This window comes from Cherax quadricarinatus, chromosome 18 (genome assembly GCF_038502225.1).
Source record: "Cherax quadricarinatus isolate ZL_2023a chromosome 18, ASM3850222v1, whole genome shotgun sequence".
NCBI lineage: Eukaryota > Metazoa > Arthropoda > Malacostraca > Decapoda > Parastacidae > Cherax > Cherax quadricarinatus.
The window spans coordinates 28855220-28870441 of NC_091309.1; the positions used below are offsets into that span (position 1 = coordinate 28855220).

General features: G+C 37.0%; 1 protein-coding gene across 1 annotated transcript in view; it reads left to right on the forward strand.

The window, feature by feature from the left end:
* Nucleotides 1-15222, forward strand: part of LOC128689461 (MAP/microtubule affinity-regulating kinase 3) — a 482834-nt gene that overhangs the window by 357903 nt on the left and 109709 nt on the right. The gene's annotated exons all lie outside the window — the stretch shown is intronic.

Genomic DNA, 15222 nt, shown 5'->3' on the forward strand with positions numbered 1-15222 from the left:
GTAAACAAAAGCGGAGTGGGGGAGTGGCTGGGCCAAACACAGATTCACACACATTTTCTCCTGTGGCTGAGCAGAGAAACAATAATGTTGTCCCTCCGCCTGGCTACCACACAGGTCCACAAGTATTATGATCAGAGCACATACAAAATATGCAATAAATGCCAGATAACAAGTTTACACTAACTTATATTAAGTTAGCAGTAGAAATAGGCATTAAAAACACAATAAAAGGTAAGATACATACAGGGTACACTTATTACTTACCTTAAAATATTAATATTTAATGTGTGAGAGGTGAGTAGCAGGGTGTTTATTGAATAAAATCAGAATGGCACACCATCATCCTCTAATTCGGCACTTAACCCTTAAACTGTCCAAACAGATCTACGTTCACATGCGTAGTGCTCCAAAAGTAGATCTACGTTTTTTAACATATTTTCAAATATAACAAAAAAAAATGTAGATCCAAGTTTTTTTTTACAAGTTTTCAAGTGTAAAAAAAAGAAAAAGAAGCTCTACGTTTTTTGCATACCTTCAGATGTTGAAAGAACATAGATCTACGTTTGGACAGTTCAAGGGTTAAAGCAAGAGTTTACAACTCGTCTTCTTATCACAGCTAAGCTTGGACGCCATAGTCAGTGAGAGCCAATTAGTTAACGAAAGAGTAAACGAGAGAGAACGAGATAGAGTGTTCAGATAATTTAAGAACACAAACTGAACAGGTAGTGGGCGATCACTTGGTCAGGCGAAATAAATACGTATTAATATGTGTCTACTTTTAGTTCATTCACGTATGTTTGTAAGAGTTTGTAAAACATTTACCTCAATATTTTTTTTATTATAATAATAAATACCTCACAATACAAATACTCTTACATTGTGTACAAGTTGTACAAGTTAGTACAGAATAAACAAACAGCGACACACCATTTAGAGTGAATGAAGATATTATTATTATTATTATTATTATTTATTATTATTATAAAAAAGCACTAAACCCACAAGGGTTGTGAATTGATATATATATTGATATATATAATGTTGAAGGATAAGCTATGGCAGGAAAAGAGGGACTATAAATGTATTAATTCAAGGATTATGTGGAGTAAAATAAAGATTGGATGTGAAAAGTGGGTTATAGTAAGCGTGTATGCACCTGGAGAAGAGAGAAGTGTAGAGGAGAGAGAGAGATTTTGGGAAATGTTGAGTGAATGCGTGTGGAGTTTTGAATCAAGTGTGAGAGTAATGGTGGTTGGGGATTTCAATGCTAAAGTGGGTAAAAATGTTATGGAGGGAGTAGTAGGTAAATTTGGGGTGCCAGGGGTAAATGTAAATGGGGAGCCTTTAATTGAGCTATGTGTAGAAAGAGATTTGGTAATAAGTAATACATATTTTATGAAAAAGAGGATAAATAAATATACAAGGTATGATGTAGCACGTAATGAAAGTAGTTTATTAGATTATGTATTGGTGGATAAAAGGTTGATGGGTAGGCTCCAGGATGTATGTGTTTATAGAGGGGCAACTGATATATCGGATCATTATTTAGTTGTAGCTACAGTTAGAGTAAGAGGTAGATGGGAAAAGAGGAAGGTGTCAACAACAAGTAAGAGGGAGGTGAAAGTGTATAAACTAAGGGAGGAGGAAGTTCGGGGGAGATATAAGCAACTGTTGGCAGAAAGGTGGGCTAGTGCAAAGATGAGTAGTGGGGGGGTTGAAGAGGGTTGGAATAGTTTTAAAAATGCAGTATTAGAATGTGGGGCAGAAGTTTGTGGTTATAGGAGGGTGGGGGCAGGTGGAAAGAGGAGTGATTGGTGGAATGATGAAGTAAAGGGTGTGATAAAAGAGAAAAAGTTAGCTTATGAGAGTTTTTTACAAAGCAGAAGTGTTATAAGAAAAGCAGAGTATATGGACAGTAAAAGAAAGGTGAAGAGAGTGCAAAAGCAGAGCAGATGATAGAGTGGGAGAGGCACTGTCAAGAAATTTTAATGAAAATAAGAAAAAAATTTTGGAGTTAAACAAGTTAAGAAAGCCTAGGGAAAGTATGGATTTGTCAGTTAAAAACAGAGTAGGGGAGTTAGTAGATGGGGAGAGGGAGGTATTAGGTAGATGGCGAGAATATTTTGAGGAACTTATAAATGTTGAGGAAGAAGGGGAGGTGGTAATTTCATGCACTGGTCAGGGAGGTATACCATCTTTTAGGAGTGAAGAAGAGCAGGATGTAAGTGTGGGGGAGGTACGTGAGGCATTACGTAGAATGAAAGAGGGTAAAGCAGCTGGAACTGATGGGATCATGACAGAAATGTTAAAAGCAGGGGGGGATATAGTGTTGGAGTGGTTGGTACTTTTGTTTAATAAATGTATGAAAGAGGGGAAGGTATGTAGGGATTGGCAGAGAGCATGTATAGTCCCTTTATATAAAGGGAAAGGGGACAAAAGAGATTGTAAAAATTATAGAGGAATAAGTTTACTGAGTATACCAGGAAAAGTATACGGTAGGGTTATAATTGAAAGAATTAGAGGTAAGACAGAATGTAGGATTGCGGATGAGCAGGGAGGCTTCAGAGTAGGTAGGGGATGTGTAGATCAAGTGTTTACATTGAAGCATATATGTGAACAGTATTTAGATAAAGATAGGGAAGTTTTTATTGCATTTATGGATTTAGGTGAATACAGGAAAGAGTAAGGTTATGAGGATAACAAAAAGATTAGGTGATGAAAGATTGAATATCAGATTGGAGGGAGAGAGTATGGAGGAGGTGAACGTATTCAGATATTTGGGAGTGGACGTGTCAGCGGATGGGTCTATGAAAGATGAGGTGAATCATAGAATTGATGAGGGAAAAAGAGTGAGTGGTGCACTTAGGAGTCTGTGGAGACAAAGAACTTTGTCCTTGGAGGCAAAGAGGGGAATGTATGAGAGTATAGTTTTACCAACGCTCTTATATGGGTGTGAAGCGTGGGTGATGAATGTTGCAGCGAGGAGAAGGCTGGAGGCAGTGGAGATGTCATGTCTGAGGGCAATGTGTGGTGTGAATATAATGCAGAGAATTCGTAGTTTGGAAGTTAGGAGGAGGTGCGGGATTACCAAAACTGTTGTCCAGAGGGCTGAGGAAGGGTTGTTGAGGTGGTTCGGACATGTAGAGAGAATGGAGCGAAACAGAATGACTTCAAGAGTGTATCAGTCTGTAGTGGAAGGAAGGCGGGGTAGGGGTCGGCCTAGGAAGGGTTGGAGGGAGGGGGTAAAGGAGGTTTTGTGTGCGAGGGGCTTGGACTTCCAGCAGGCATGCTTGAGCGTGTTTGATAGGAGTGAATGGAGACAAATGGTTTTTAATACTTGACGTGCTGTTGGAGTGTGAGCAAAGTAACATTTATGAAGGGATTCAGGGAAACCGGCAGGCCGGACTTGAGTCCTGGAGATGGGAAGTACAGTGCCTGCACTCTGAAGGAGGGGTGTTAATGTTGCAGTTTAAAAACTGTAGTGTAAAGCACCCTTCTGGCAAGACAGTGATGGAGTGAATGATGGTGAAAGTTTTTCTTTTTCGGGCCACCCTGCCTTGGTGGGAATCGGCCGGTGTGATAATAAAAAAATAATAAAAAAAATAATATGATACAGTGGATAGAGGAGCAATGTGGCAGATGTTGCAAGTATGTGGAATAGGTGGTAAGTTACTAAATGCTGTAAAGAGCTTTTATGAGGATAGTGAGGCTCAGGTTAGGGTGTGTAGAAAAGAGGGAGATTACTTCCCAGTAAAAGTAGGTCTTAGACAGGGATGTGTAATGTCACCATGGTTGTTTAATATATTTATAGATGGGGTTGTAAAAGAAGTAAATGCTAGGGTGTTCGGGAGAGGGGTGGGATTAAATTATGGGGAATCAAATTCAAAATGGGAATTGACACAGTTACTTTTTGCTGATGATACTGTGCTTATGGGAGATTCTAAAGAAAAATTGCAAAGGTTAGTGGATGAGTTTGAGAATGTGTGTAAAGGTAGAAAGTTGAAAGTGAACATAGAAAAGAGTAAGGTGATGAGGGTATCAAATGATTTAGATAAAGAAAAATTGGATATCAAATTGGGGAGGAGTATGGAAGAAGTGAATGTTTTCAGATACTTGGGAGTTGACGTGTCGGCGGATGGATTTATGAAGGATGAGGTTAATCATAGAATTGATGAGGGAAAAAAGGTGAGTGGTGCGTTGAGGTATATGTGGAGTCAAAAAACGTTATCTATGGAGGCAAAGAAGGGAATGTATGAAAGTATAGTAGTACCAACACTCTTTTATGGATGTGAAGCTTGGGTGGTAAATGCAGCAGCGAGGAGACAGTTGGAGGCAGTGGAGATGTCCTGTCTAAGGGCAATGTGTGGTGTAAATATTATGCAGAAGATTCAGATTGTGGAAATTAGGAAAAGGTGTGGAGTTAATAAAAGTATTAGTCAGAGGGCAGAAGAGGGGTGGTTGAGGTGGTTTGGTCATTTAGAGAGAATGGATCAAAGTAGAATGACATGGAAAGCATATAAATCTATAGGGGAAGGAAGGGGGGGGGTAGGGGTCATCCTCGAAAGGGTTGGAAAGAGGGGGTAAAGGAGGTTTTGTGGGCGAGGGGCTTGGACTTCCAGCAAGCGTGCATGAGCGTGTTAGATAGGAGTGAATGGAAATGAATGATACTTAGGACCTGACGATCTGTTGGAGTGTGAGCAGGGTAATATTTAGTGAAGGGATTCAGGGAAACCGGTTATTTTCATATAGTCGGACTTGAGTCCTGGAAATGGGAAGTACAATGCCTGCACTTTAAAGGAGGGGTTTGGTATATTGGCAGTTTGGAGGGATATGTTGTGTATCTTTATACGTATATGCTTCTAAACTGTTGTATTCTGAGCACCTCTGCTAAAGCAGTGATAATGTGTGAGTGTGGTGAAAGTGTTGAATGATGATGAAAGTATTTTCTTTTTGGGGATTTTCTTTCTTTTTTGGGTCACCCTGCCTCGGTGGGAGACGGCCGACTTGTTGAAAAAAATATATATATATATATATATATATATATATATATATATAGTGAAGGCATATGAAAAGAATATTTTTCTACAGTTATCCCCCAGTGTGACTAGACAAAACATAATTCTTCAGACACTACGTACACAGCCGCTTTGTAAAAAAATCTCATATTTACGTCAATTTTTATTCTGTGAGTGTGTGTATCATGTTTATATGCTATGTAATGGGTTTCATATATAATTTTGAGGAAAATATCATAGATGGATTAATGAAAATGCCTATATTAATGTAAAATAAGACATTTAATGTGCCCAAGAGTGATTATTATTACGTAGTATTGGCATCATGAGTAGAGAGACTTGGCGATTTTAATGTGTACCAGCACACCAGCACAGTGTGTAAGTATATGTATTTAGGTACAGGTACACATAAGTAGAATTATCAGAGTACATATAAAATACGCAGTAACTTTAAAACACTTGAAATTTTGGAAAGTTGCCTGACATAATAGATGTGGTCACCGAGAATGTAAACAAACTGGGTGGGGCGCGCCATATTTGAAAAAACGCTTGCCGTATAGCAAATTTTGGTCATAATTTGACATCGCCGTATTAGCGGAATGCCGTAAGGTGAAATGCCATAAAGCAGGGCCCTACTGTATTTTATAATTTTTTTCTTAACCCATTTCCGTTACATGGCACTTATTTGCCTTAAATCACATCATCTATTTGTTGGTAATTTACCTAATCCGTCAAAGCTTTCTAGCACAGATTTAGTAATTTTTATTACTTTGTACAATATAGTATTAGGATTGTCTCATATACAAACATATGCACTTTCTGGCAAGTTACTTACATAAATTAGAAACATAGGAACAATTGGTAATTCTTGTGGGACCATGTTGTTGACATTTCCCTGTGAAGACAAGTTTTCCTCTTGTTATGCTTCACATTAGCCTCTCAAATGAAACTTTTCTCATCCACTGAAATATTTTGCCTTTTACTCTTCATAGGTTTTATATTTTTTTATATTAATTTTTAGTGGAATTGCTTATCAAAATGCAATTTGCTTTTCTTAAATTTAAATAATTTTTTATTGTGCTGATATATTGAATAGGACTTAACCGATGTAAACCGAGTTGTTTGATACCAGGGTTTTATTGTTGAAGTCTATTATCCACTTTCTTTTAATGGCTTTCTCTTATCAAAATACAGTGGACCCCCGGTTAACGATATTTTTTCACTCCAGAAGTATGTTCAGGTGCCAGTACTGACCGAATTTGTTCCCATAAGAAATATTGTGAAGTAGATTAGTACATTTCAGACCTCCAAACATACACGTACAAACGCACTTACATAAATACACTTACATAATTGGTCGCATTCGGAGGTAATCGTTATGCGGGGGTCCACTGTAACTTGTCAGTGGGACAGGCCTGTAAAATTTTGTGTGTGCCATTTTTCCATTTTTTTCCCTCGGTTTGCTGCCTCGTAATATCAAAAAAATTCCAGTAAGATAACTCCTTCAGCACATTTTTTTAATATAATAATATCTTGTTAAGTCGCATTAACTTTTTTTTTTTTTTCCAATATCCAATTGTAATTTCTTTGTCTTTGGAAATGCTATTGAGCTACGTTTTACTTGGCAGTTCTTTGTTAGAGCTTTTTAAACTAAGAAATATTGTCTTGTTGCTTCATTCTACAAGCTATTTTACAAAAATTCATCCAGTACTGCATTATTTGAAACTGCATCTAGATACATTGTTTTGAACCAGGATAATTTTTTTTTTTCTAACTGCTAGGTATAATTTACAAAAATTCTCTTTCTGTAGAAGATTAATGGTATTTCTGCAGTACACTATGGTATTGATGTAATTTGGCCCTGGACATCAGCCCATTTGTATAATTTCCATTATGTATGCTGTCATGAGATAACAGTATTTAGGCAAAAAAGCACTTGCTAGGTAATGCTAACAGTGTGCATTTCTTAAACTGTCTCAGTCTACCCATTTAGATTTTGAGGAAATTTACTTCTTTATACCATCCTAAAATTACATCTTTTCATACATCATGTAGGCACAATTCCTACAATATTTGACTTGTGAAATCGTAATGACACCATTGCAATTGAACCATACCACCGGCGAGGATTGAACTCTTGGCGAGTAAGTCGTAAAACTCCAGGCCAGCGCGTAAGCCAGCTGGCTATAATAAGATTCATCCAACTAAGTATAGTTATACAGCTTAAAGAGGTTAGCACAGGCCTCACTATGACCACGAATTAAAGTTTTTAAAGGCAAATCTCCCGCCAGCGTGGCATGAGCCCTAGGTCTAGTCCCTCAAAGCAGTCATCATGACTCGCAAAATCGTAATGACACGATTGCAAACAAACCATACCACGGGCAAGGATTGAACTCATGGCGAGTGAGTTGTAAAACTCCAGGCCAGCGTGTAAGCTGCTGGGCCAGCTGGCTATAGTAAGATTCATCCAGCTAGGTTAGCACAGGCTCCACTGTAACTACAAATGCAAGTTTTTTGATAACCTCTCTATAGTGTATAACTATACCTAGCTGGATGAATCTTATTATAGCCAGCTGGCCCAGTGGCTTATGCGCTGGCCTGGAGTTTTACAACTCATTCGCTATGAGTAAAATACTCCACCATGATACGGTTTGCTTCCAATCATGTCATTACAATAGTGTGAGTCAAGGTGGCTTAGAGGGGACTAGAGCTAGAGCTCATCACAGCCATGCTGGCAGAAAGGTCATCTGTAAAAACTTGCATTTGTAGTCACAGTGGGGCCTGTGCTAGCCTCTCTATGATGTATAAATATACCTAGTTGGATGATTCTTATTGTAGCCAGCTGCCCCAGTAGCTTACACTTTGGCCTGGAGTTTTACAACTCGCTCGACACGAATTCAAACATCACCCGTGGTGTGGTTTACAGTGTTTGGGCTGGGGTACAGCCTTTTTTTTTTTTTTCTTCTTTTTTTCCCCTCTCAAAAACCCCTGTATATTACATGGGATAACTGCCTTTGCAACCAACATTTATAACTCTTGATAGATGTACTTATATTTTGCCCAGTTAACATTACTGCCATCTCAGGTTTATTCTTAAGTTGAACTTGCTAATTTAGGTTATTTAATGATGATCAATCGTATATTCATGTTTGCTCTAACTACAAAAATCGTCTTGAACATCGTTGATGTTAAATCATGTTAACTAAATTAAGGCTGACCTTATATAGGTGGGTAAGGAATAAGCTATGTAGTATTATAGTAAGTTCATTTATAAAAGTTGGGTCTGATTGCTAAGGTAGTTTTTGTGCAAAATTAGACTACATCCTTGGTTAATTCATGTAATTATATCTGTTTATACATAAGGTAAATTTACAAAAAAATTCTGATTTTTAAGATTGACTTGGATTATTAGTCACGACATGTACTCTACTACCACCACTACATTATTTAACCTGGGTGATTGTTTTCCTTTACATCATTGCTGAGGGATACTTTATGTAGAATCTTCTCCAGACATCCTGCTACCTCAGTGTTAGAACACCAAAAGAACATCATACATTTGTTAGTTTCCCATATGCTTCTTTGGCTATCAAATAAGTGGTTGTCCCTTTCATTGAGAAACAAAGATGTGTTATGAGTGTGTGGTTTCCTTTGCAGTGTTTCCTTTATGTAATGCTTCTCCATACCACTTCAACATAAAAGCACTTTAGAGTAATTAATCACACAACTAATTTCAGAGCTGCACATATTTTTTTTTCTCATTTGCATGAAATTATAAAAACATAAAGGTACTTCAGTTTGAGCAGACTAAAATAAATTTAGTCTCGTGTATGCGAGAAAAACTGAAAATTATTATATATACACAGTAACTTTGTTAAGTAGTTAAAATCTTTTAGGTTTCTTTAATTATCAAAATTAATGCAGTACTGTATTAATATACTGTACTTGTTTGTCCCCTTGCTTAATTTTGAACCTCAGCACTTTGGTTTTGGCATTACAGATATATAAGCAATAATGAGAGTGTTCGCAAGGACTGGAAATTATTTTAACTATTTTTGTTTGTTCACATGTACTTTTTTTTTTTTTTTTTTTTTTTTTTTCTCTCTCTCTCTCAACAAGTCGGTCGTCTCCCACCGAGGCAGGGTGACCCAAAAAAAGAAAGAAAATCCCCAAAAAGAAAATACTTTCATCATCATTCAACACTTTCACCACACTCGCACATTATCACTGTTTTTGCAGAGGTGCTCAGAATACAACAGTCTAGAAGCATACACATATAAAGATACACAACATATCCCTCCAAACTGCCAATATCATGTTCACATGTACAGGTACTCATAATTTTGAAAGTAGACTATTGTATTTCTATAGTTTAAGATAATTGTATATATGGTAGAAAAATTGTAGATTCTTATTTAACATATAAAGCTGTTGACACTGATATGGATAATTTCATCTTTGGGGATAAGATTTAAACAGATTAGTAATACACTTGAATATAAATACAGTGCAGTAAAACTTGTACAGGTCTGCCATCACTAATTCGGCACTAATTTCATCTAGCATAATTTCAAATTTACGGGGTCGCCACACCAACCTGCTGCTACTGTTTGGTGGCGCTACTTGCTGCATAAATCTTTCCAATATTTTTTTCTCCATTGTTATAACCTGCTTGCTTTTAGCCCTAGCCATAGTTCCAACGAATGAAAGAAATGCTTCTCATTGTGTAAGCACATAGACTGTTCATTGTCCATAAAAGATAAGGTGGCTTTGGAGCCACTGTCGGTTGCCATGAGCTCAGCTTACTCAGATAAGCTGTTACTGGTAAATTTGGGCTTAAATATGAGAGAAAAGGTCTGTGTGTTAAGTGTGAACTATATAAAAAAAAATTGCAGCATGCAGTGCATAATGAGAGAAAAACTGTTACCATGGTGTAAAACAGCGACTTAGGGGAAGCATTATAAATGCTGTGTGCGAGCGAAAAAAAAATTTAAAAAATTATGAAAATTGAGTTATTGGTGTAGAAAAATAGCTTAAATCTCTGGCAGCACAATGATACAAGAATCAGTGTTCTATGACATTTCTACAAGGCATTGATCATTTATATCATGTATGGTGACATCGGCGCGGGCATCATGACTGCTCACATCCTGTAATTTTTTTCAGATTTTTTCCCCTTTTTCTTTGTTATTTCTTGTATTATTCTTTTTAACCCTTCGACTGTTTCAGTCGTATATATACGTCTTACGAGCCACCGTGTTTAATGTATATATATTCATAAATTCTGGCGGCTTCAAATCAAGCAGGAGAAAGCAGGTAGGCCCACATGTGAGAGAATGGGTCTGTGTGGTCACTGTACACCATATAAAAAAAATCCTGCAGCACACAGTGCATAATGAGAAAAAAAACTCTGACCGTTTTTGTTAGTTAAAATGCCGACTTTGTGGTCTATTTTCGTATAGTATTTATGGTTGTATTCTCGTTTTCTTGGTCTCATTTGATAGAATGGAAAACATATTATAGAAATAGAGCTGATTTTGACTGGTTTTACTTTGAAATGGAGCTCAAACTACGGGAAATGTTTGATTTTTGCCGATGTTCTAAAGTAAACAAATAATGTCATTGTCCAATAAATGTGCAACTAGCCATTCTAATATGCAGTCATAAATGGGTTGACATTATTTATTCAATTATTACAATATTGCAGTAGTATGCATAACAGTAAATCTTGTGTTTTTTGTTTGAATAAAAATTCAAAATAGAAAGCAAGAGTAATATCAGAGGGGCCTGGAGATGTGACTGATGAACAAAGAAAATGTTATTTTAGAGCCAGGAATGGCAGCATTGTTCATTCTGGACCCTATTTTGAAATTGTCATATTTTTTAATTTTCATGAAATTGGCCAAATTGCAAATTTCTGACCACGTTATTGGGTAGTTGAAATTGGTAAATGGGCAGTTTCTTGTACTCAGTCGATAGAAAAAATGGAGTTCTAAAGAAATAGCTATGAGTTTGGTCAACTGGAACAATGGAATTAGCCGAAAATAGGGCTCAATGTGGGCGAAATCGCCGATTAGTAAATATCACCAAGGTCATTAACTTTGCAAGAGCGTAATTCCGTCAATTTTTCATCAAATTTCGTTCTTTTGGTATCATTACCACCAGGAAAAGATTCTCAATCATTTCATAAGATTTTTTTTTTTTTTTTTTTTTTTTTTAATTGCCAACTTTGTGGTCTATTTTTGTATAGTATTTATGGTTGTATTCTCGTTTTCTTCATCTCATTTGATATAATGGAAAACATTATAGAAATGGAGGTGATTTTGATTGGTTTTACTATGAAAAGAATCTTGAAATGGAGCTCAAAGTAGGGAAAATGTTTGATTTTTGCCGATGTTCAAAAGTAAACAAATGTAATTTTCCAATAAATGTCCAAGTAGCCATTCTAATATGCAGTCATGAATGGGTTGACAGTATTTATACAATTATTACAATATTGCAGTAGTCCGCATAACAGTAAATCTTCTATTTTTTGTTTGAATAAAAATTCAAAATAGAAAGCAAGAGTAATATCAGAGGGGTCTGGAGACGTGACTGATGAACAGAGAAAATGTTATTTTAGGGCCAGGAATGTCTGCAGTGCTCATTCTGGACCCCATTTTGAAATTGTCATATTTTTAAATTTTCGTGAAATTGGCCAAATTGCAAATTTCTCTCCACGTTATTGGGTAGTTGAAATTGGTAAATGGGCAGTTTCTTGTACTCAATCGATAGAAAAAAATGGAGTTCTAAAGAAATAGCTGTGAGTTTGGTTGACTGGAACAATGGAATTAGCCAAAAATAGGGCTCAAATTGGGCAAAATAGCCGATTCCTAAATATCGCCGAGGTCGGTAACTTTCCAAGAGCGTAATTTCGTCAATTTTCCATCAAATTTTGTTCTTTTGGTGTCATTGCAATCGGGAAAAGATTCTCTATCATTTCATAAGAAAAAAAATTTTTAGAAATTTTGCAACACCAGGAGACCCATCAGGATTTGGGGTTGCGACAGTCTAGGGGTTAAATTTTTGCAACACCAGGAGACACCTCAGGATTTGGGGTTGCGACAGTCAAGGGGTTAATATAATAATCGACTATTTGGCATCATATGAGAATGGGCGGAGTTTATATGTAGAGTGCCAGCCAATCAGGTACCAGCTGGGAACATTTCCACTCTTGGGAGGCAAGAGGAGTCGGGAGAAAATTCTTCATTATTGCACTAATGTCAATGAGCCCCTTTGGGGCAGGGCAGATGGCAGACCAGAGAGGCCTAGCTTCTCCCTACGAGCCCCGTGAGGGCGGGGACTGTGGCTAGGCCTGGGGACAGTTGGCCCCAAAGATGAGGGGGTACTTATACCTCTTCCCATGGGAGACTTAGGTCTCGAGATACTCCACAGATAGGGAGCCAAGGCCGGGTCACCACTATTTTGAAAAGACCCGGGCCGGGAGAGTACTGGCTAATAAAAAAAAAATAGGCCATAATATGGCGAGTGCCTACCAGGGTTATTAGGACTAAAACATTTCCCCTCCATCCTATATAGTCTTCTTTGGTCTTGAGTAAGAGAAAATGGTGTTTTGGAGAGGGTGACTACATTAGATCACCACTATACCCTGAAACGCAATTTTCTCAAAAAAAAAAAAAATTGAGCTAATTATAGAAAAATAGCTTAACACTTTCGCAGCACTCTTGTATAAGAATCATTGTTGTACTATGTTGCATTACGTCATGAATTTTCAGATTTTTCCGTTTTTTTTTCTTCTAGTATAATAATTCACAATTTGGCATCATAGAGAGTGGGTGGAGCTATTGTGGAGTCTGAGAGCCAATCAAGAACCATCTGGGAACATTTGCTTACGTCAGCAGAAATTCCCGAGTCTCGTGATGCGGGGGAATATGCTTTATTATTACGCTAATATCAACATTACGGCTTAGTTGCTTATCACAATTGATCTAATATGACATAATAAACAATATAAATAACATAAAAACATGGTAAATACTCCAGAATGAATAATTGGCATAATACCGAGCGGTCTGATGGAGGTATGAAGTTTCTGCTAGAGGATAAGGGATAAAGTACTATCCTCTTATCCCTGTCTTGGGGGCTTATATTAGAGAAAACGTAGTGTAGTACAGGGCTAACTGAAACAAAAAAGCAATTTTCTTGATTTTCGGTACGCACTCGTTTTCGTTGATTATCTCAGAAGTTTGTTATTCATTTATATCTTAACAGACACCATAAAAGAATGATTGTTTTACAAACTTGTTAAGTTATTTTTGAAATATCACAATTTGTTTTTGATTTGTGTAAGGGTAAAAGGCAGATATTTTGCTTAATGTCAAAACCATGCTAACTTTATTTTTTTAAGAATGAAGATAGGGTAAATTACAGTAATCATGTTCATGGTAAATTCAGATTAACAATGTTTTATCAGCAGGTAGTGCCCAAACAGCTTCTCAGTGCCAGTACTTGGCTTAGGCTTGCCATATACGATTTTTTATAAATATTTTTTTCTCAATTGTTTGTTGGGCTATCTTATTGAAACTTGGGCACTGTATGATGGAAAAATGCTTCTTAACGTACACAAAAAATGAAAGAAATAGGACGATAAATAATGGAGTTCACTTTCAGCCATTAACTACCCCTTTAACGGTATATTTTCGTGTGGGTTTTATGGTTGTATTCTCGTTTTTTTGTCTCATTTGATAGAATGGAAGATATATTACAGAAATAGATATGATGTTGATTGGTTTCATGATGAAAAGTGCCTTGAAATTGAGCCCAAATTAGCGGAAATATTCAATTTTTGCCAATGTTTTAAGAGTAAATGAATTACGTCACCCTCCAATACATGTCCAACTGGCCGGTCTAATGGGTTAACATTATTTATACAATTATTACAGTACTGCAGTAGTCTGCATAACTGTAAATCTTCAATATTTTGTATGAATAAAAATTCAAAATGGAAAGCAAGAGTAACATAAGAGGGGCCTGGAGTCGTGACTAATGAACAGAGAAAATGGTATGTTAGTGCCAGGAATGTCTGCATTGTTTATTCCAGATCCTATTTTGAAATTGGCGTCTTTTGAAATTTGTGAAAGTGGCCAAATTGCCAATTTCTGACCACTTTATTCCTTCAATTCCGTCAGTCGACGGAATTGAAGGAATACTAGCAAAATTGCTATGAGTTTGGCAGATTGGAACAATGGAATGGGCCAAAAATAGGGTGTAAATTGGGTGAAATCGCCGATGCGTAAATATCGGTGATACTTACCCACTCTGTAGTCTGGCAAAGTCACTAATCCGGCAACCTACAAGTCCCGATGATGCTGTATTAGTGATGGCCGTCCTGTATTAGAATTTGAATACCTAAAGAACCTGAACATAAGAAATAGAAAAATATGATGACTTTACAGTCTGACTTGGACCAAAACAGTCATGAAGAACAAAAGGGCACAATAATGTGACTGGAACAATACCCAAATAACCTGCACATATGAGAAAGGAGTTTACGACGATGTTTCGGTCTGACAAAGTCACATTTTGTGACTATAAATGGCCCAAGTCGGACCGAAACATCATCGTAAGCTCCTCTCTCTTATGTGTGGGTTATTTGTGTATTGTTCCAGTCACAGTATTGTGCCTTTTGATTATTTAGAATTTGAAGTTATAGCCCCTGTCCTTTGAAGTCGTCATGTCATTGAAAGTCATTTGAAATTGTTAGAATTGTTAGGCACATATTTGCAAATTAATCAGAAATGCTAGTTAGTCAGATTATCAAGATTGAGATGGCTATACCATCATAGGAGAGAGTTAAAAAGGAATACAAATATTTGCAAGAATATGTTAAGTACATGTTGACATTTCACTGGCATTCGGCACATCTTTGAAATACAGTGGACCCCCGGTTAATGATATTTTTTCATTCCAGAAGTATGTTCAGGTGCCAGTACAGACCGAATTTGTTCCCATAAGGAATATTGTGAAGTAGATTAGTCCATTTCAGACCCCCAAACATACACGTACAAACGCACTTATATAAATACACTGTACACTTACATAATTGGTCGCATTGGGAGGTGATCGTTAAGCGGGGGTCCACTGTATTTAAATTCTTGGCAAGACAATGAAAGAGGCTTGTTAGGTTAGTCAATGTACCATGCATTGT